General features: G+C 41.3%; 1 protein-coding gene across 2 annotated transcripts in view; it reads right to left on the reverse strand.

The window, feature by feature from the left end:
* The window catches only part of SNX10 (sorting nexin 10), a 56,579-nt gene extending 37,092 nt beyond the window's left edge, over window positions 1-19,487 (reverse strand). The window contains exon 1 of one of the 2 annotated variants that reach the window (XM_089533048.1): window positions 19,347-19,487. The gene's annotated coding sequence lies outside the window, so the exon portion shown is untranslated. Of the gene's footprint in view, window positions 1-6,899; window positions 7,057-19,346 lie in introns of those variants that run through there. The other variant, XM_089533049.1, reaches the window with a different exon arrangement.
* Window positions 19,488-23,762: the final 4,275 nt, after the last annotated feature.

A 23,762-nucleotide genomic window follows, 5' to 3' on the forward strand; every position in this document is an offset into this window, starting at 1 on the left:
TCTCTCAGCCTCAGAGGAAGGCAGTGGCAAACCTCCTCTGAACAAATCTTGCCAAGAAAACGCCATCATAGCATCCCCATAAGTTAAAAAGGACTTGGAGGCACATAACAACAACACACATTGCTGCTGTCGTTGTTAACTGTCCTCGAGTCGATCTTGACTCATGGCGACCCTGTGGATGAGACATTTCCAAGGCTTCCTTTCCTCTACAGCTCTGCTTAGCTCCTGTAAACTCATACCTGTGTTCTCCTTGATAGAGTCCAACCATCTAACATGTGGCCTTCCTCTTTTTCTACTTCCCCCCACCTTTCCTAGTATTATTGTTTTTTTCTAGTGAGTCTCCCCTTCTTGTGATGTGCCTGAAGTATTACATCCTCAGTTTTGTCATCTTGGCTTCCAGGGAGATTTCTAGCTTGATCTGCTCTAGGACCCGTTTGTTTGTCTTCTTGGCCATCCACAGAATCCCCAGCAACCTTCTCCAGCACCACATCTCAAATGCATTTATTTTCTTCCTATCCACTTTCTTCACTGTCCAGCTCACACATCCATACATGGTAACTGGGGATACGATGGCTTTTATTATTCTAACTTTTATGTTGAGTTGCTTATCTTTGCATTTTAGAATTTTTTTCTAGTTCTTTCATAGCTGCTCTCCCCATTCTTAATTTTCTTCTCATTTTCTGGCTGAAGACTCCATCTCTTATCAATATTTGATCCCAGGTATGAGAATTCTTTTACTACTTCTATTTCTTCATTATCTAGGTTGAATTTGTCAAGATTCTCCATTGTCATTATTTTTATTTTCTTTATGTTCAACAATAGACCTGTCTTTGCACTCTCTTCCTTGATCTTTCTTGCTCCTGGTCTGAGAGGTTCTCTGCTAATATCATGGTGTGTGTGTGCGTGTGTGTGTGTATAATATGTATGTATAAAATAGTATTATACATACAGATTCATAACTAAGGAGCTGTTCACACAGCACTCTGTTTCAGACAGATCAGGGCCATGGCAACCGCATGCCTCAACCCTGATCTGGCCTTTCCTTTTTTCGCCCTGGAAAGGGCAGCATATCCGCGTTGCCGCAGCACCGGAGGAGCACCATGATGCCGCATGCCGTGTGGAGTTGCATATGGCGTCATGGTACCCTGGGGAGCAGAATCAGGCTATGTGTCATCTGGATGGGATGCCCCTACTCCTCCCCCAGGCTGGACTCAATGGCCGGCCTTAACAGGGCTTAAATTACACAAAACTTGAAATAGTCCTGTTAAGTTGACTCTGAAAAGCCTAACAATCCCTTTTAATGCTAACGTTTAAAATATCTAGAAAACACTGCTCAATACACTAAAATAACTTCTGTACCATTCAAGGCACTAGTTTTGAAGTGTAATTTCGGGTCAAAGCAGACAGCCCTGAAGGGGTGGCCTGATGCTGCCCCCTTGATCACTGGATCAGGGCTGCAGCAACCGCATGCCATGGCCTCAATCCAGCTGTTTGCCAGTGCAAAAAGAAGCGGCAGAAAGCCACTCCATTTTTAGCCGGTAAAAAGCCGGCTTTTCTACTGCCACTGCAGCTTTGTGGAGCTCCTGCAGTGTGCAGCATCTAAACACTGTGCTGCTGCAGTGCCACAAAGCTACCTGCGGTATGGTCTAAACAGCACAGCCCCAAGCCACCATCTGTTTTGACTCTTCATTACACCCTCAACATCAGGGGTAGGCAATCTTTTTGAGCCGGGGGCCAGGTTGCTGTCCCTCAGACAACTGGGGGGCCGAAGGCAAAAAGTAAATAATTAAATTATTTTTTTTAAAAAATTAAATATATAAATAAACCAGGACAAATGTAGGACAAAATTTTCAAATGGAAGACACTTTTCTTAAAAAAATGGAGGACACGCGAAAAAATTTGCTGATTTTTAAAAAAATGTTAATATAAATGCATGTTTCTGAGGCTTCTATAGACAATTGCCCCTCAAAGGCCCTGGTGGCAATCGGCGGCAGGACCGGGCTGGGGCCGGTCCCAAGGCCTCGCCGGGCCGCAGGTTGCCTACCCCTGCTCAACATCATCCAAAATAACTTGTTGCCATTAACTCTGTTACTTATAATTCATTGGTTCCCAACTCTGTCTCTTCAAAGTCAGCTGATCACGTGTCAGCTTGGGAACACTACTGGCACGTGCAACATGAGGATGGAGCTAGGCTTGCAAATTCCTGAAGAATCATTTATGCGATTAGAAGTAAATGCAAGAAGAGGGCTATGGCTCTGCCCACATCAGCGCAACTCTGCAAGGAGCAAAGGCCATAAACCATGAAGGAGCATCACCTCAGAGGATATTCAGGCAAGACATACATGTGCAACCCATTCATTCAATTTCCACACATTATTTTATGACTAAAGAAACATCTGCATAACTGTTTGCACACTGTTTGCTGCATAACTCACATTTTTAAGAAGACAGGGGAGAGTGCATTCCCTCCTTTAGTACTCATTGTGTCCCAAGTTTAATATTAGGAAGCGTCAAATTCAAAGTATGTCCAGGCAAAGTGTGACAACATCTTCAAAGGAAGTAAGTTAGCAAGATGTTACAATTTTTGTGGTGCTGAGTGCATAAACCACCAAGGAGTTCCTTTCTACAAGAAACAGGCTTTATTATGAACACACAATTTAAACATTGATCTGCTGTTTCTGAAGGTACACAGCAATCTGAAAATAGGAAGCTATCTTGCTATTACACCAGAGAAGCGGTCCATTTCACGTAGCATTACTGACACAGACCACAGGTCATTTTTCCAGACAGCAGTCATTCCCAACCCTACCTGGAGATGCTGACAATTTACAAATACTGAGCTATATACATTGATCAAAGCATAAGCTCTCTGCTGGAGCCTTCTGTCATGCTCTTTTCAAATAGCAGGCTTAAGTTATTTGCTCAGTAACTAGCTCTTAGGGGATTAAGCACACTCGAGCCAATGTGAGCTGGGTGCAGGAGTCAACATGAACAGCTCAAATACTGAAGTAACAGCCTAAGCAAACAGCTTTTAAAAATTAAACACAAGTATTGGGCAAGAAGAAATGGCATATAGCGCTAAATCAAAAGAATGTAAATTGTGTTGCCCTTAGTGGACCCATTCACACTACACAATTATAGCACTATATTCCATTTTAACTGCCATGACAACATCCTACAAAATCCTGAGAGTTGTAGTTTAGTGAAGTGCTAGTGTGGTGCAGTAGTTTGGGCATTAGATTACAACTCTGGAGACCAGGGTTTGAATTCTCGCTCAGCCATGGAAACCCAGGGTGGTCTTGGGCAAGTCACACATTCTCAGCTTCAGAAGGCAAAGCAAATCCACTATGAACAAATAAAACCCTGTGACATGGTTGCCATAATTCAGAAATGACTTGAAAGGCACATAGAAACAACAATGAAGCACTAGTCCTCTCTGGCAGAGAATTCCAAATGCCCCTCCTAAAACTACAACTCCCAGGATTCCACAGGATGGAGCCATGACATTTAAAGGAGAATATAATATTCTTATAATTGTGTAGTGTCCATGGGCCAATGTATCCACTGGCTGAGTACAATTGGGGTTGGGGAGAATCCATAAGAAAGTAAAAGACTGAGACCCTGATGTTCAAGCAGAGTCACCAAGCCAGAAGCAAATCAGAAAAAAGGTAAGGGAAAATAAAGAAAAATGATATTTGCCATTTCTAGACCTCAGTTAGGCCTCCACTGAGCAGGCTACCCATGGGTATCTAAATAGCTATTGTTTGATTTCATCCAGCATGCATCTTATGTTCAATGCAAGGGATGAGGTTCAATGTGGCAGTTCTGTTTCAAGAGAGGGGATTGCAAAGCCATTTCAGTGACCTGGACAGTGCAACAAAAATAGCAACTTTATACCTCCCAAGACAAATAGGGTTACCAGTTCAGGATCATCTAAGGTCTTAAGATTTCTAAGCCAGAACTGAGATCTAGGGACAGCTCTCATTCTTTCCTCCTCCCCACTCCATATATATAGTCGCCTCTCCATTTTTGCAGACTTGGTATCTGCATCCCTTGCCCATTTGCAGGCGGAAAACGGAGGGGGACAAAATGGGCCCCACTCCCGCAGCACATGCCAGTGGGTGCCCGGGAGCACATGCCTCCATTCAACCCAATGGGGCTTGAATATTGGTGATTTTCCATGGGGGTGGGTTCGGAACAGATCCCCACGAAAACAGAGGAGCGACTGTATGTAACTAACACACACACACACACATACAAACACAAACACAGAGAGAGACCATGCTTGGAAATTTATATAGGGTTGTTTCCAGATCAAGGTGAAATGAGAAGATCATTTCGTCTCAGTTACCTTGCTAGACAGAATAAGGAACACTTAATCTAGCCTACTTGCTTCTATACAAAAGATGGGTGCAGAGCAGAGAGTGAGATCTGTTGCCACAATAACTGAGATAAAAGGAGGAAGCTAACTGTGTAAATACATATATCCCCTGGAAAATGTTTGCAAGTTGCAACAAATCAATCAAGTGTTGCTAATTGTTAGAAGCTGCTGCTCTAATAGTCAAGCTAGAAATCTACACCCAACCCTTTCTTTTCACCCAAACAGGAACCCACAAAACTGGAGAATTCACACTTTCATTACCCACCTTGAACTGACCCACAAAAACTGGAGACTCAGGGCCAGGCCCTGAGATCTAGTAACCCTAGATGCAAGACAGGGATGCTTCTGGAAAAAAAGACAATAGACGCTTGACAGGTAAGCCAGGTGCTGGAGCAGGCAAAGAAGTTCTCAGAGCTCCTGGTATTGTCAATTAATGAGTAGCAAGCAGATGAACTGATTATATTAGGAAGTAGAGCAACGTGTGAGTGGTCCAATAGTCCAGTGCTCTCAGCTAACTAGCTTTTATATTTACAGCTCATCCAGTCAGTACAGGATCTATCTCTTTGTTTACCAGAACATTTAGGCATGGTGAAATGGAAAATGAGACACAAAACAGAAGCGTGATGACAAAAACAGAGATGATGTGGCAGCAATTTTATACCCATTAACTTCTATGTACAAATTTCCAGAACATCCCTAGCCAGCATGGCCAAAGTACGAAATATAATTTTGGAATATGCACACTTGGGAACCATCATCCAAAAAGTAACTTTTTCAAACTCTGGAAGTAATAGATTAAATTGGTAATAATTTGTTAATTTTAATAACATTTCATTTAAAATAATAATTGATTTTCTTTGGTATGCTTCTTGCTGTTCCAGTATAATTCGTTTAAATTTCCTGAAAACTTGCATTTTCTCCTCCAAGAACTATGTTATCCAGGAAGATAATGACTGAGCATGTGATCCAAGCAAGCAGGTGCATCATGGATGCTTTCTGTTCTTCTTTCTTGCCAAAGATTTAAAGATACGATATCTACTTATATTCATTGTAGCTTCATTCTATTTATACCTCAAAAGTGCTCAGGGCAGCTAACAATCTGCCTGAAAATTAAACACTAAAAATTCCCTGCTAACAAATACCTAAAATCACAAATTTAAAACACAAATTGCAATATCCAAAGATACAAATATCTAAACCTACAAACAAATACTGTTACGTAAAATACTATGAAGACAAACCTTTCAACATATTCAGACAAGGGTTGAGTATCCCTTATCTGAAATTCTCGAGAACAGAAGTGTTTTGGATTTTGGGTTATTATTATTTTTTCCAATTTGGAATAATGAGAGAAGTCTAAATATAAAACATAAATGAATATAAAATTCATTTGTGTTTCATATATACATTACAGTCGGCCCTTCTTATACACGGATTTTTTATACACGGATTTAAGCATACACGGTTTGAAAATGTTCCAAAAAAGTATAAATTTACCTTGATGTTCCATTTTTTATTAGGGACACCATTTTGCTATGTCATTATACTTAATGGGACTTGAGCATACACGGATTTTGTTATACACGGGGGATCTTGGAACCAAACACCAGCGTATAACAAGGATCCACTGTATTCACATAGCCTGATGGTAATTCTATACAATATTTTAATAATTTTGTGCATGAAGAAGTTTGTGTAAACTGAATTATCAAAAAGCAAAAGTGTCACTATATTTAATCCATATTGTTTTGGAACCTCTGTCATAATAAAATATTTTTGGATGAATTATACTTCTATTTCGCAATGTATTACACTCATCTCATGGCAGAAGTACAAAAGGATGACCTAATTCAATATCATAAATTCATGTGACACAAGCAATTAGCATTTAAACATTCCTATAGTAGTTACCAATGCAAAACGTAATCATTGTCACTGGGCCTACACAAAATAACTGACTAGGAAGTTAGAATCTCAAGCTAAAAGAAATTTTAAAAAAGAAGATAGGGTATTTGCTAACATGACCATACAGAAGGGAATTTGGTTGTTACTTTTCTTCAAAGTTACTTAGCCTTCTAAGTGAAAGGGATGCTTTCTTAAACAATACAGTATTTTGTTTTCCTCCTTCCTAATGTAGAAAATATAGAAGAAAGGGAAATTCTGTTCTACAATCATGAAACAATAAGAAAAATATTTCCATTAATTGTCACAGGCTATGAGATCTCAGGAAAACCAGAGTTGGGCACTAAGGTCCACACAGAGACATGCACACACATTCATTTTAAATCAGAGTATGGAAAAGTTACTTTTTTTGGACTAGGAATGCTCCACCACCATTACCCAAGCCAGTACGTCAGTTTACAACAGTGGTGTGTTCTTCTGGGCTATGAAGACAACCTGGTGACTCATCTTATTCTATGTTAGTCACCCAGGAAGTTGGATTAAAGTCAATGAAGAAAGAAAACTGAATTTCCTATTGGAACAGAGAGTAACATTATACTGATATCTAAATACTTACCTTCCTGTAGCAAAACCAAGGGAAATTTCATGTAAGGTGAATTGTTATTTTGTGATTCCCATGTTTCACTGCACATCCAAGTACACCATGTCATTGAGCAATAATTTTTGTAGCACAGATCAGCCCAAGTGGACTGTAAGAATTGATTTACAGTTCTTCAAGTAAAAAGGCTGCGGAACTGTCCTGACCATCTCAAATCATAAGCCATGCTGGTTGGAGAGGATGGAAACAGTAGTCCAACACTGCACAGTAGTCCTGAGAGTGTTAGGTGAGCAAAGGCGAATTGTAAAGGAGAAAAATCCCCCAAAGGCTTCCCCTGTAAACAGATCTCTGACACTGGCAATCTGTAATCCCCAGTTGTTCAGAGCCTCTTACCCTAATAGCCTCTTAAGTATTGCTCTGTGGCACAACAAGAACACAAATATAACTTTTCCAGATCAAGATAGCACTGCAACATAATTAACGCCAGGCTACACATACCTGGCTCCCTAAGTCTTTCCTCATAGGGCATGGTTTCCATACTGTTCACCATTTTGGAGCGTGTCCAGAGGAGGGTGACCCAAATGATGAAAAGCCTGGAAACCATGCCTTATGAGGAGCATCTTAGGGAGCTGGGTATATCTGGCTTTGAGTAAAGGAGGTTAAGAGGTTGATACGATAGCCCTGTTTAAATATTTGAAGGGATGTATTACTGAAGATGGAGCAAGTTTGTTTTCTGCAGCTCCAGAAAACAGGACCTGGAGCAATGGATTCAACCTATAGGAAAAGAGATTCCACTTCAACATTGGGAAAAACTTCCTGACAGTAAGAGCCCCTTCATATATTATATTTTTAAGGAGTATGAATACTGGGTACTAAAGGTTATATTTCAGAGGAAGGAAGTGGTGACACCTCCTTTGAGTATTTCTTGCCTAAGAAAATTCTATGAAATTCAATCCAGAAGTCAACAGGTGACCGGAAGGTATGCTCGTGCACAAACACACACACATGTCTAAGAAAAAGTTAACATGTGAATTCAAACATCTGCATAATAGTGGTTTGGTTGATTTACCCCATTTCCATATTGCCCAGTTCCTGTAGTTCTTGGGGCTGTTCACAAAATAGAAGTAAAGGCATTAAGGACCAAAGGACCAAGATAACATAATGTAAAATCTGAGAAGTGGTGCCTATTTATCTACTTGCATTTGCATGCTTTTGAACTGCTAGGATGGCAGAAGCTGGGACTAGTGATAGGAGCTCACCCCATCGTGCAGCACTCAGGCCTCCAACTGCCAACCTTCTGATCTTCCGGTCATCAAAATTGGTGTCTTAACATCTAAGCCATCACATCCATGTACAATTATGTATAATGCAAAATAAATTGAAATTAAGTTTTACTATTACAGTGCACAAACTAAAAAAACTATCTTAAATTCTGAAAAATGTCTTTTCTTATGAAATTTAATGCTGGAAATAGAATCCCCAAATGATATATTTGAACCCTTTCAACAACTAAGTTTAACCATTAAAAATTTGCTAACTCGACCAATATGCCCCAAGGCCCTTAATCAGAATACAAAAAATAAATCTTGGTTCGATCAGGACTGCATTAACATGAAACAGATCCTGGTGGAAAACTATAAAATTTATAGACAAAAAAATTTACAAACAATCCCTTCTGAATGGTTTGAATTAAAGAAAAAATATAAGAAACTGATAAAAATAAAAAAAGCAACAGCCCTCAAAAATTCTTGGTGTACTTTAATAACAGCAGCAAATAATAAAGATACATCTACTTTTTGGAAAATTGTAACTAGTGGCTGGCCAAGGGCAGTAAGTATGACTTACTCAATCTCTGTTAATTGTTGGGAACAATTTTATAGCAAGCTATATGATCAATCCCGATGCAAACAAAATCATTCCCCCATCGATATCAAAGAGCTTCCAAAATGGCTACCAGTTTCCGACCAAGAAATAAGAAGCCTGATAACAAGAACCACCCCAGGTAAGGCCCCGGGTAATGATAATATACCCTCAGAAGTGTTTAAATCTAACATTGAATGGTGGACCCCTGTTCTTGCATCCTTTTTCACTGCCATAGATCATACTACATACATCCCTGAGGACTGGGGCCTTGCTATTATTGTACCAATATACAAAAAGGGTGATAAAAATGATCCTGGAAACTACAGGCCTATTAGCCTTCTCAATATCATAAGCAAAATGTATGCTTTACACCTATTGGATAAGCTCCAAGAATGGCTTGAGGAGGAAGATATCATCAGGGAAGAGCAAGCTGGCTTTAGGAAAAACCGTTCGGCAATTGACCATGCCCTAGTCCTTAAACATCTTTCTGAAAAGTATATTGCTTCGGCTAGGGGCACACTGTTTACTGCATTTGTCGATTTTAAATCAGCATTCGATCTTATATCAAGAGATATATTATGGAAAAAGCTTGAGACCACCAACATTGATAAACGACTGTTAATATTAATTCATAAACTACACGAGAATTCTCAAGTAGTTATACGTTGTAATAGCCAGGGCAATGCAACAAGGCCTATTCCCACATTTAATGGAGTAAGACAGGGTTGCATCCTAGCACCTACTCTTTTCAACTTTTATATTAATTCCATGATCTCGACCCTGTCAGAAATATCAGCACATGCCCCGACTCTCTCAAATAAGCCTTTATCGATTCTTGTTTACGCAGACGATGTTGTTCTAATGTCCATCACAAAAGTAGGATTGAATAGACTTCTGAGAGCTTTAGCAACTTACTGCACAAATGATGCTCTAAAAATTAATTATAATAAGACCAAAGTAATGGTCTTCTCAAGGAGCCGCCTCCGATATAAGTGGACCCTAGATGATCATCCCATAGAACAGGTGTCCACTTATAAATATCTGGGAATCACATTTCATGACAAGGGATCTACCAAATTACATCAGAAAAATGCTGTAATGAATACACAAAGAAGTATTAAAGCTTTATGTTCTTTCTATTATAATAAGGGAGGCCAATATATTCCAGCAGCTCTCCAAGTCTTTGTTATTAAGATATTAGCACAATTATTATACGGTTCTGAGATTTGTACTTTCAGTAGCTTTACAACCTTTGAGGTAGTTCAAACCAAATTTTTAAGGACAATTTTAGGTGTCCCAAATTGTGTTTCGAATTCTATTCTCCGTCTAGAAACAGGGATGCTATCTATTGAGGCGCGTGTATGGATACGCAAATTAAATTTATGGCTCAAAATGTTTTTTGTTCCGACCGGTTTAGTGCCATTAATTCTAACAGACTCCTTTCTGTCTCCCTGGAAGGAGACACTGACCTTGAAACTCTCATCTCTTGGACTCTCACTATCTGAAATAACTGTACTAGGTTATGATAAAGCAAAATCTGTGATTTCTCAACGCATCAAGGATATTGATTTCCAGACTCATATAAGCCAACTAACTTTACATCCTGTTAGGGAATCCAGTAGACCTGGCAAATGTGCGAAATATTTTGAGAATTTGAATGTCCCGAAATTTAGAAGAGCTTTCATGTCAGCAAGGTTTAACATCTTACCCTCAGCAGTCCTGGAGGGCAGATTTAAAAAGATCCCTTACGAACACAGATACTGTCCTTGTGGCTCAGAGGAAATCGAAAATATTAATCATGTACTCTTTGGCTGTTCTTTGTATACAGAAATACGTGCTTTATATATAACACCAATTGTGCTGCAGTTTCCAGGCAGACAAGAGAAATTTTATACAAATTTTCTACTTGCAGATCAGAAGGAAGATATAACGCAAGCAGTTGCACAATTCTTTGCAGCTGCCATTGCAAATCGTAAACAGTTTGTTAAACAGATGTAATATGTTATAATATAATATGTTATAATATAATCTCAAAATCTGTACAGAGGGCTTGATTTAACGGTAAAATTTGTAAATTAGTAATCAATTGCATCTGATTAATGGCACTTTGTAGTTTAACTCTTGCTTGGATAGGGGATATGTTTGTGAATTTTGAACCAATATGTCATGAATGTGGTCCTCTTTTACATAGTATGATAGTTGTTTGCGAGGTGATGGCAGCCTATTCATTGTTGTGTGTTTGCCTGATCATGCTGTCCTATCATTGCTTTTTATCCTTACTTTTTATAGACTGTAATTTGTTTATATTCTCTAATCTGTTGTGTTTTAAACTGGAATTTTGTAATTGTGCTGGCCAAATGGCCGTAATAAAGTTATTATTATTATTATTATTATTATTATTATTATTACAGTGCACCCGCATCATACATGGTGCACCATATGTGACTTTTAGCAAATGCTGAAAGCTGTGCACCAGAAGATGCACGAGCCCTATTGTTTTCAATAGGGCTCCACCACACATGGTATTTCCCTTATGCGGGAGGAGGGGGTTCCAGAACACATCCCCCGCATAAGGGAAGGGTGCACTGTACACAGAAAAACTCTCAGGAAATCTACATTTGAGCAAGATCCCTAAACTATCAGTTACATTTACTGACAACTAAGAAATCAGTCTGGAGCAAACATTTTCCTAAGCAAAAAGCAAAAGCTCACAACACAGTGCTAAAAGCCACTTAGCTTTTTTTCCTACTGCCCAAGAATCCAGAGATCTGGTACTGTGGAGATGCTTGTCCTTGGGCCACCTAGCACCACCGAGTTATTTTCCATGACATTATTCTATAGTGCCATTCAAAGTATAGCCATGCTACAGACCCACTGTAATAATATGTGTGTACCTTCAAGTTGTTCAGAGGGGCTTTGCCACAACCTTCCTCTGAGGCTGGGAGAATTTGATTTGCCCAAAGTTATCCAGTGGGTTCCCATGGCCGAGTAGGGATTTTAACCCTGGTCTCCAGAATCCTAGTCCAACATATAAACCACTGCACCATCACTATTGTTTTACAAGGCTACAGGATTGGGCCATGAATACTTCTTCCATCTTCAAAGCTCCTCATAACTCACCTGCCTTGGCTTCTCTACCGGGACTTTGATGTTTTTTGCCTGGCTGGAAATGACAGTCTAGCCACTTACTTGTTTACCTCAGCTGTCTAATCAAATCTATGTTCAATGCTTGAAGGGCCAGCAGAGTATCAGAAGAGATCTGCCTTTCTTGTCTTTGTGACAGTTCTCTTACATTAGAAACAAAAGAGCTAAAATTGGGAGTAATTAGCGTTGTTGGTTGTGATGGAAGTCCCCCTCCACACACAATTTCTTCTCATAATAGGAGCATTTAAGCAATCAGTAGGATTTAAGAAGCAGAAACATATATAGGATTGCAGACCAGGATCAGAGGAAAGCAGATCAGAAAAGTCCTTCTTGGACTATAGCTTCCAGAATCCCCTAGAGACCATAATTGCAGGTCTTGTTGGATGGGGATGACGGAAGATGTAGTCGAGAAAAGGAAGCTTTCCAAACTCTAGACTGGGCTTCCTAAGCATGAGACCTAGGTTTTCCTGGAGATGCATCCACACCGCAGCATTAAAACTGTTCAACACCACTTTAGCTGTCAGGGATCCACCCTGTGGGATCCTGGGATTTATGGTTTGGTGAGAAATTCAGTCTGTTCTATCAAACCAGTTTATCTGCCTCACCAAACAAAAAGTCGCAGAATTCTGTAGGATAAAGTGATGCCAAACTGCTTTAATTCTGCATTGTGGATACACCCTGGATCAGATTGCTTCCTCTCTTGCCTCTTAGATAAAATACAGAAGGCAAAAATCAATGCCTGCTGCTGCACTGCTGTTTGAAAAGCATTTCCTGCAAATGAGCCAATCTCCTGAAATATGGCTCTCTAGAGGTGTTGGATTATGTGGCAGCCGGGAATGATGAGACTTGTGGTCTCACCCATCTGAAGAGCATCAGGTTGGTGAAGGCTGGAATGAGCTTTAAGAGAAAGAGGAAGTCATAGCTATTTTAAACCACTGTAGAGGCATGGGAACAAGTCATCTCCCTGTCACAAACTGCTCCACTGTTCCCAGTGTCCTTCAGATTTTCCATATCTCCTATTAATTCTAACCAATAATGCAGACAGGCATTGACCTGGCAGAGGCTGTACATGGTATATATGACTGTGATACCAACCACAGAAAAGAAGCAACACCTGCTTTATTCTCTTGACTAATTAAAACAGTCAAGAGAATAAAGCCTACAAGATGAAGATATAGAAAATGAAGTCTTACTTTTGTAGACCACAACAAGGAAGCAGCACCCAATTCCAGTCAATATACAAAAATCCATGCACATTCCATTCCCGTTATGCATGTTTATTCACAGAGTCAACTCTTCTGAAAACTGAAAAACCTGTTTCTGGTTTCACACATACACATACACACACACAAACACACACTACAAAATATTGATGATGGGGGTTCCATCTGAGATATAATCAGATGGAGAGACATTACCTAAAGACTGCCCAATTCTGTGAATTGTTACAGGTTTCATCTTGAATACTGATCTTATTTGATTTGCCTCACTTACAATGAAAACTCATTTGGTGCTATCTGTAACAATTAAGTTCAACTACTGTACCATTCTTTTGTTTATTTTTTGTTTGTTGTGTTTGTGAGTGCCTGTATTAGTTTGTATTGAATATAAATTCAGACATTTATGCAAGGCTCCTTACAACGTCAGATTTCCTTGAGGAGGAAGCAGCTTCTACCTAATGAAGGCAATTTTGGTTTTCCAGAGTTCAGTCTGTATCATTGGGGCTACTGTATATACTCATGTATAAGTCTAGAAATTTTGGTCAAAAGACTGACCCAAAAAAATTTGAGTCGACTTATCCATGGGTCAATGTAAGTACTGTACTTCAACTCTTATTTATAAAAAGGAACCATCCCCTGGTGAAAGGCAAGAGCGTAACCTATCATGGAAGCACTGATACCCACTCCATTCTCTCATACATCAGTCTTTAGTAAGAGCACAGTTACTTGGCATTGTTTTCCGTTCCTTCATCCTTTAGATCCTTTGTTATATGCCCCTAAGTTTTACGCTCGACTTACCCATGGGTTATATCAAAATCCAAAGTTTTACCCCCAAAACCTGCCCTCAACTTATACATGAGATCGACTTATTGTCAAGTATATACAGTATTTGCTGAAATGTACTAATAACTGGGATTTTTCATTCATACTGGAAAAAGCTCAGGCTGAATTTGTGGTGTTCAAGTCTGGTGACTCTTTTTACACGAAATCTACCATATGGGGTAACCCAGATTTGAAACCTGGGAAGAAAAACTTACGCGCAAGGATTGGACTAATAAGGCAATTCTTAGTCTGAATCAACGGACTGCTTCTGATGATGAATTTCTCCCATACACAGTACTTGGATATGATGTGCCAGCTTTTGCAGACTGGCAATATCTTAAATTACAATGCAAATTGGTATCTAGGTAAAGCCCTTAAGATTTTAGTGCCTCAAAGGGCCTATATGCATGGGCAGGATACCACAGGCCAACCCTGTGGTATCCTACCCATGGTTCCAGGCCATTCCCCTATCCCAGGCCAGTGCGGTGATGGATGGACATTCACATGCCCATCTGTTCCCACACCATGGAACAGCCACCGCCACACACTCCTTACCTGCTGCTGTGACTGCATTCCCTATGAAGGCCCCTGCTGCAACCCATAAGGACAGAAACAGATCACCTGGCCTCACCCACATGGACAGGCACCCCCCTTCCAATATCAATGGCTGCAACTGGAGCCTTCAGATGGAATGTGGTAGCGGAAGCAGGTAAGGGGCATGCGGCCGTGTGGTCTGCCAGCTTTTGCAGCAGAGTTTCCAGGAAGCTCTGCCACAAACAGCTGATTAAAAAACACCATGCTAAGGGGCCTTTTGGTCCAGGGCCAATCCCAGACTGAAGCTATTGATCTGTGTCGTCCATACAAGAAAATGCCAAGCTGGGGGTAAAATAGGCCTTTTGGCCAATATGTACAGCCCCAAAGTCTACTCCATTTTTGGAAAAGCTCATTGAGCCCAAGAGGGAAGAAAGGAAAGGAAAAACCAGAGATATCTGTTTATAAATGTTGTCAATCAATAGATATGATATGTTGTGCTTTAGGAACACCATGCTGAGCTAGATAGCCCAGTTTTGCTCAACTAATCGATCTCAGCATATATCTTTTAAACATATGATCTAGTTATGCCCAGTTGTTCTTTCTTTTTGGAGAAAGCTTGTTGGTCAAATTGATTTTGCTCTTTGCATTTTTCAGATTTACATGTGCTTTTAAATTATTTTCATGAATAAACAGAAAAGGATTATCCATGCCTTTAAAGACTAACACTGGTAAGATAAGCATCCACTCTGTTAATCAGTGGATGACGTACCTGATAACTCTTCAGCATTTGACTGTAGGCCATATAGAACCAACTTTGCATGGAACATATATTTGGATATGCTTACGTGGGTTTTAATGCTGTAATTTCTATTTATTATCTTTTGACGTATTTTTTAAATTAATTCATTTTTCTTTTTTCTTTTTTGTTTTTCAATGTGATTTTTGCAAGGCTCGAGGGCAGTTAACAAACAAAAAATTAGTAAAGACAAGCTTATACACTCGTACAATGCTGCTCCATTGGCACAAGATGCTAATGTTGTATTGTTTTAATCTTTTATCTTAGGATAATTCCTTATATCCCAATACACAACTTTAGTACAGTAGGCTGTGTATCCAGATCTGCAATTTTGAGCAACTGTGGATTATCACACCCCATATTTTTAAATGGTGGCAACATGAAAGTGCTGCCAATTAATAATATGGGGTGTAATCATTTGAATTTTTTCCTACCCACAGGGCCCCCTGGAACAATCCTATAGATTAACTGTTTTTAAATAACACACACACACACACACACACACACACATTTACTGGTGCTTTTGTATATTTTTAATCTGTAGTGGTTTTAATAATTTAGAAATTCACTTGAGTCCCAGTATTGGAAAAATGGAGGTTATGAATTAGATTTGGGGAGCTATATAAGGGCAGCAAACTGTTACTTGTTGACTTTTTTCCTCATTCTGTTTTTACTGCCAAGGAGGAGAGGGATATTTGTGAGCTTTTCTGCCAAAATAGCTTTGCTGGCTTTAGGTCTCGGGTACCCTGATCGTAAGAGGCAGAATGGTGTAGTGGTTTGAGCATTGGATTGGAGACCACTCAGCCATGGAAACCCACTGGGTGACCTTGATCAAGTCACACACTCTCAGCCCCAGGGGGAAAAAAACGCAATAAGGTTGCCTTAAGTTCCCCATAAATCAGAAACAACTTGAAGGCACACAACAGCAACAGCAACAAACCCTGACTATGCTGGGAGGGTGCCATTAGTTTTTCCATCTCGGGTAGCTAAAATTGTTGAGCCAGGCCCTCAACAATTGTTCTACATGCTGTTTTAAAGCAGCATTAAAGACATATCTCCTCTGACAGGCCAATCCAGCCAGTTTTAAATCATGTCTTTTTAATTTGTTTGTGTACTCTTAGGAGTGTATTTTAATGATTTTATAGTGTTGCGTTTTAACTGTGAGTCCATGTGTTTTTCATTGTATTTTGTATTCTAATATGTTCTACCTCACGCACCTCAAGCTTTGAGGAGAGGCGGGCAAGAAATACAAATAATAATAATAATAATAATAATAATAATAATTATTATTATTATTACCAACTCTCATGCAATCCTTTCCCTCACACAATAAAGACTGTGAGAAAAGCTAGCCAAGTGCCTTATTTATTTTATTTCATTTTTTCCTCCTTATACAAAAAGGCCATAATCCAGGGGAATGACTTATAGAGGCCTTTTAGCCAAACATTCCCTGAGGAGAAGGGAGTGACCCTCTCTTATCCACTTTTATTATCCTTTTCTCCCACTCAGTCGAAGGAGAAGAACTCCTTTTTACAAAGCTTGATATATTTTTTTGGGGAGGCTTGTTTTACTTAGTTATTTATTGTATTTATACTCACTCTTCAGAAACAAGTGCTCTCAGAGGTGCTTATAAATTGTTAAATTTGACAATTCCCTGCCCATTTCCATTACCTTCTCCTTTTTGTGTCATGTCTTTTTTAAGACTCTAAGACTGAGGAGCAGGGAATTGTCAAATTAGCCATTTGTAAGCAGCTCTGAGAGCATTTGTTTCTGAGATGGGGTATAAATACAATAAATAAATAAGTAAAACAGGCTGCCAAAAATATATATCAACCTTTTTAAAAAAGAGGCCTGCTCCTTCTCAAGGGATTTTGAGGCCAAGCAAAGGCTTATTCTGAGTGACTTAGGTGGCGATGGCGGACAAGCCAGTCCGAATGAGAGCAAGCATGAATCCAAAAGAAAAAGGCAGTCTGATTCTGGATTTAATATGTAAAAAAGTATAATACAGCACCCGTGAGGAAGGAAAAGGAGCACCCAAACCACCCAGAAATTGTCCACCACCAGCTTAGGGGCTCACTGTAACTGTTGGGTGTTTCCAAGTAATTTTCTACCTATGGCGACCCTAAGGCAAGGGCTTTTGCTGAGGCTGAGAGTGTGTCACTCGCCCAAGGTCATCAGGACCAAGCTGGGAATTGAACTGTGTTCTTCACTGCTCAAACCATAACACCACCTTGGCTCTCTTCAGGGGCCCATATTGTGGTGGTGGTGGTAGTGTGCCTCCAAGTCATTTCTGGATTTATGGTGACCCTAAGGCAAACCTTAGAAGATCCAGTATGGTGTAATGGTTTGAGTGTTGGACTACGACTCTGGACACCAGGGTTCAATTCCCACCTCAGCCATGAAACCCTCTGGGTGACCGCTCTCACTCTCTTAGCCTCAGGGGAAGGCAGTGGCAAACCCCCTTTGTATATATCTTGCCAACAAAACCACACCATGGGGGTCACCTTAGGGCAATTTCATCTCATTCTGTTATTCGTATATTATTCATATTACAGTTGGCCCTTCTTATACACGGATTTTTTATACACGGATTCAAGCATCCACGGTTTGAAAATGTTCAAAAAAAAGTTATAAATTTCAAATATCAAACCTTGATTTTCCATTTTTTATAAGGGACACCATTTTGCTATGTCATTATATTAAATGGGACTTGAGCATACATGGATTTTGTTATCGATGGGGGATCTTGGAATCAAACCCCAGCGTATAACAATGGTCCACTGTATTCAGTTCATTCTGTTATTCTGTGTCTTCTTTAGTTCACTTTTTGCTATTAGATTTGGTACCTGCATGGTCCCCCCTTAGTTTGTGAGACACAGTCCTCTTTGTTCAGACCCTCCTGGGTTTCATTGGGGTCAGTCGCCTTAAGCTCCCCCCAAGTCAGAAACCACTAGAAGATGACAAACAAGGCAAACCTATCCTGAGGTTTTCTTGGCAACTTTCTTCAGATGGGGGTCGGAGTTTGCCATGGCGATCCTCTGAGGCTGAGAGTGTGTGACATTTCCCATTGCCATCATCTGAGACTGAGAGAGTGTGACATTTGCCACTGCCATCCTCTGGAGCTGAGAGAGCGTGACATTTGCCACTGCCAACCCCTGGGGCTGAGAAAGAGTGACATTTGCCACTGCCATCCTATGGGGCTGAGAGAGCATGACATTTGCCACTGCCAACCTCTGGGGCTGAGAAAGAGTGAAATTTGCCACTGCCATCCTCTCTGAGGCTGAGAGAGCGTGACATTTGCCACTGCCATCCTCTGAGGCTGAGAGAGCATGACATTTGCCACTGCCATCCTCTGAGGCTGAGAGAGCATGACATTTGCCACTGCCATCCTCTGAGGCTGAGAGAGCGTGACATTTGCCACTGCCATCCTCTGGAGCTGAGAGAGCATGACATTAGCCACTGCCATCCTCTGGAGCTGAGAGAGCATGACATTAGCCACTGCCATCCTCTGAGGCTGAGAGAGCGTGACATTTGCCACTGCCATGCTCTGAGGCTGAGAGAGCGTGACATTTGCCACTGCCATCCTCTGGGGCTGAGAGAGCGTGACATTTGCCACTGACATCCTCTGAGGCTGAGAGAGCGTGACATTTGCTACTGAAATCCTCTGAGGCTGAGAGAGCGTGACATTTGCCACTGCCATCTTCTGAGGCTGAGAGAGCGTGACATTTGCCACTGCCATCCTCTGGGGCTGAGAGAACCCAGTGGGCTGTTGATCCTCCAGAGGAGATTTGAACCCTGATCTCCAGAGTCCAACACTCACTCGTTGGGTTTCTTGAGGGGTTCACACAAAACCCTCTAAAAGGGAAGAGAAGGGTGAGCCATCAATTCATTCAGGTGCTTCTTCTTGTCCTCCCTGCGCATGGAATAATTAATCCGGTTTGACACCACTTGAAGTGCCCTGGCTCAAGGCTACTCCAACCCCCAGAATTCTATAGCCTTGAGCCAGGGCACTTGAAGCGGTGCCAAACCGGATTATTTATGCAGTGTATAAGCAGCCCTCCTCTGCCCACCCAAGGAAAGACTTACCTTGATGAGGATGGTGATGGTGATGCCCCTCTTCTGCCCAGCTTTTCCGATCTGATGAGGACCAGCCTCAACCCACGATCTGGAGCCACCACCGGCGATGGGGAACTCAACCCAGGCTCTGGGCAGCGCTGGGCATGGACTCAGACTCTGCATCCGCGTGACCAAGAGCCGAGAGGAGGAGCCCCAGAGGCCGAGGAAGCACCGTCACGTTTGCGTTGCAACCAGTCACACTCACCGAGGAAGCCTGGCTGCAATGAGGGGATGCCGAGAAAGGAGGCAGGGAGGGAGGGAGGGAGGAGGACAGAAGGAGCCACTGGGCTTCTCGGAGGGGTCAAGAGGGGGAGCCTGCCTGGCAAAAGACTGGATCCTTATGGGCTCCTCTTTGGCCACAGAGAGAGGAGGAGGAGGAGGAGGAGCTTGGGAGGATGCCAGCCCTTGCCTTCCAGGGAAATGACTCTGTTATTGTTGTTCTGCTTGTTGTTGGCTGCCCTTTAGTTGGCCTCTGTAAGATACATAATAATAATAATAAACTTTATTTATACCCCACTTTTCTGTTGCCAAACAATCAAAGCAGCTTACATCTAAAAATCAGTCCAATATACAATACATTGTACATATAATATCTCCATCCCACCCACCCCCAAAAAAGAATTAAACACATTACAATTAAAATTTGTCAATGAAAATAAATTGTTAATCATAAAATGAGTGGTACATGATACATAATGGGAGGGGATTCATTTTTGGCTGAGTGGTTCTGTTCCGGAAAGGCCTGCGGGAGGAGATTCATCTTGACAGCTTTTTAAAAGCTGTCGAAGGGCCCATACAGACAGGCCAAAATAAGGCTGTGTCAGGTCACTTTGGAGGTATGCTGTTTAAATGACACATGCTTCTTCAAAGGCCAGAAGCTGCGCCAAAGCTGTGCTCCAGTCCTTAGGACTGCCGCTTGGCTTTGGCACGGCTTCCAGCCTCTTAAGATGCATGTGTCATTTAAACAGCATACCTCCAAAGTGACCCGAAGCAGCTTTATTTTGGCCTGTCTGTTCGGGCCCTAAGCTAGTCATTTGAAAGATCTGTAGATGCCAGCCACAGATGCAGACAAAACGTCAGGAATAAACTTGTCTAGAACATGGCCACACAGCTCAAAAAACCCACAAAAAACTACAGTGATACTTCTATGGGGCCAACCAAAATGCACAATATACATGTAGCAAGCTTTCAAAGCTTCACTGGCTTCTTCATCTGGCAAGGTGTTACAAACCAAACAGGAGGGGGGGAGTATGTGGAAAGATCTTGTGTAGCACCCTTGAGACTAACTGAAAGAAAGAAATTGGTAGCATGAGCTTGCATAGACTTTGGTCTGCTTTCTCAGATGCAAGGAAGTAGACTGAAGTCATGCTGCCAACTTCTTTCTTTCAAAGATATAGATATGTTTGTCTGTGGAATCAGTACATAGAGAGATCTTGTCGCACCTTTGAGACTAACTAAAAGAAAGGAATTGGCAGCCTTTTGTAGACTTTGGTCTACTTCATCAGATGCATTTGGTGGAGTGGAAGCCAGGTACAGACATATTGGTATGTGAGGATGTCAATTCAAATTACAAATCCTATGTGTATGGAAATGAAGTTATAGGTCCAATTTTAATTATTGTCGTTATTGTACTAAGACATAGGAAACTGGTCTTAGTGCACGTAGATGAACTGGCAGATCCAGTCTTTCTTTTAGTTAGTCTCCAATGTGCTATAAGATCTCAACATGTACTGATTCTATGGACTATATCTTTGAATTCTACAAGGAAGGGGAGGGAAGATGTTATTCCTAGGCTTGCATTTTGCTGTTTCTTTTCTTAGTTGAGATGGCACAGAGGGACAAATCCTGCAGGCTGATACCTCCTCTTCCTGGCCATGTGGCAACTGGGAGATGTTCATAGTCCAGGACATTTGACATCCATTAGCAACACAAAAAAGATAGGCTCATCCCTCCACATCTGTGGCTTTGATTTTTGCAGATTTGATTAATCATGGATTTGATTAATATGTTCTCTCTAGACATATCTAGATCCTTCAGGGCAACTCTATGGTCAACTTTAACCAAAAGTCACACTGATGAACCTAGAGAGAACACTCCGCTACGCATTTGTAGCTTCTCCAGCGCAATTCTATGGTCAGTGTCTAGCATATGTAGACCACAGAGCTGCACTGGAGGACGTAGAGATTCCTAGAGAGGTTTTCTCTCAGGTAACATCATAGTGTTTTTGTTATTTGTAGTTTTCCCACAGTCACATAGGTCCTGTGCCCCTAACCCCAGCAAATCTGTAAGGACGAATGTACTTTGGAATCCAATATGTCTCCATCCTTTGTGAGGCTACAGGCCCCTTTTATAGGTAGAGGACATTGGACTTTGGATTTCTCAAGAAGCTTTCATACCATTTTAACTAAGAAGAAAAATAGCAAAATTCAGGACTATTAACAGCATCTTCAATTTTTTTTCCTCCCGTTTGCTTTCTAACACTTTGCCTGATGAAGAAGCCAGCGGAACTTTGAAAACTTGCAACATGCATATTGTGCATTTTGGCTGGTCCAATAAAGATATCACTGTTTGGTGCATTTTTTGTTGTTGTTCTCTGTAGGGTAATTTAAGTTTCCCAAGGCTACAGCCTTTAGGAAAGAAACAAAAATATTAAAATATCAAAAACGTCAAAGCCAAGCCTGTTAGGGTTCAGCTTTAATTCAGCAGAAGGAAGAAATGTGCCTTTGTCTAACTCTGGCCCAGTACGGATGGGCCTTTTAGCACGTAAGGAATACGTGCTACGGTTGCCTTGGGGTGTCGCTTACAGACACCCTGCAACCCTAGCACGTATTCCATGTGTCAAAATGGCGGCGCCCTGTACAGATGGGCGCTGCCATTTTGACGTCACGGCCACGCCGCGTTCAAACATGTTTGAGCCACGTCAGGCCACTTGTGGCAGCCTAACAGCGGCGCTGGAAGCCTCGTTCCTGCAGCCACCAAACGGCTGCAGGAACGGCACCAAGGGGAAAGGCTACTGGAGTGTCCTGGGGCATGAAGCCCCAGGGACACCCCTTTTCGGGACCAGGGAGAAGCAGCATTTTGCCACTTCTCCCTGGTCCCGAAAAGCACCGGGTTGGGGCCTTTGGGCTGCTGCTGTGGCTGCCCTGGCCCCAATCTATGCCTAAATGGAACGGCTGCAGGCTGCCCCAAATGGACGGCCTGTACCCCTCCTATGCTCTCCTAAGAACTGAGACTTACTCCAAAAAACAACAGACACATAGCATGTGATTCAAAACAAAAGTTTACTCATGGCTTTAATCTATATTTACATAAAGGCTATATAATATATCCTAACCTAGGTATCTCTGTTTGCTAGCTAGTGAATAGTTCAGGTAAAAAAAAAATCTTTATCTCTTTCCAAAGAAAGCTGGGGGGGGGGGGATGAAAAACATGCAGTTTAATTGAAAATCTTTGAGAGAGTGTCTGTTAGTCCCCAAGGGGGAATGACCTAAATCACATGATTAGTCTGAATGAGAGAGAGATAGGAGTTTGCATGCAGGAAATCCCTATCTACCTAAGGAGGGAGAAAGAGAATGCAAAAATCTTCCAACAATGTTGACTCACGGCGACCCTATAGATGACATACCCCCACTCTCCCCCCCCCCATCCTCCACTGCTCTGCTTAGATCCTGCAAGTTACATGCTTTAAGTTAGTAATTTGGCACTATCAATTCCATCAAAATATATGGGGGGGGGGGGGGGGGCTTTGCAATACACAGTTATAGTGGTATGACTCCACTTTAAGCGGCACAGCAATGCCCTGGGGAATACTAGTCTGTTGAGCACTAGAGCTCCCTGGCTGAGCATACTAAATACCCCTCCCTAAAATGCAAATGCTAGGATTCCATCAAATGGAACCATAACGGTTAAAATAGAATTATAATGGCATAACACTACAGTCTAGTGTGAAAGGGCCCCGGTTTATTCAGAACAGCAGTGTGGCACTCAAAAGATAAGTCAGAAATGCAGAAAAGTGTTGCTTGGAGACTTTTGGGAGCAGAATATTCCCCAGCAGGCCTGGTCAGTGCCCAGTCTGGCTGGTAAAATTCAGGGAGTTATTATTATATTTATTTATAACCCGCTTTTCAAGAAAAATTGAGACTCAAAGCAGCTCACAGTTTAAAAGGATGATACAATTAAAAATATACAAAAAGTAAGCATTAAAATAGAATTAATAATAATAATAATAATAATAATAATAATTTGTATTATTTATATACCGCTATTCCAAAGATCATAGTGGTGAACAGCAAGTAAGCTAATTTGCCCCCAACAGTCTGGGTACTCATTTTAGCGACCTCGGAAGGATGGAAGCCTGAGTCGAGCTTGGGCCCTTTTGCTGGTCTT

This window comes from Sceloporus occidentalis, unplaced genomic scaffold (genome assembly GCF_023333645.1).
Source record: "Sceloporus occidentalis isolate IW3139 unplaced genomic scaffold, rSceOcc1.0.p SCAF_7, whole genome shotgun sequence".
NCBI classification, from domain to species: Eukaryota; Metazoa; Chordata; class Lepidosauria; order Squamata; family Phrynosomatidae; genus Sceloporus; species Sceloporus occidentalis.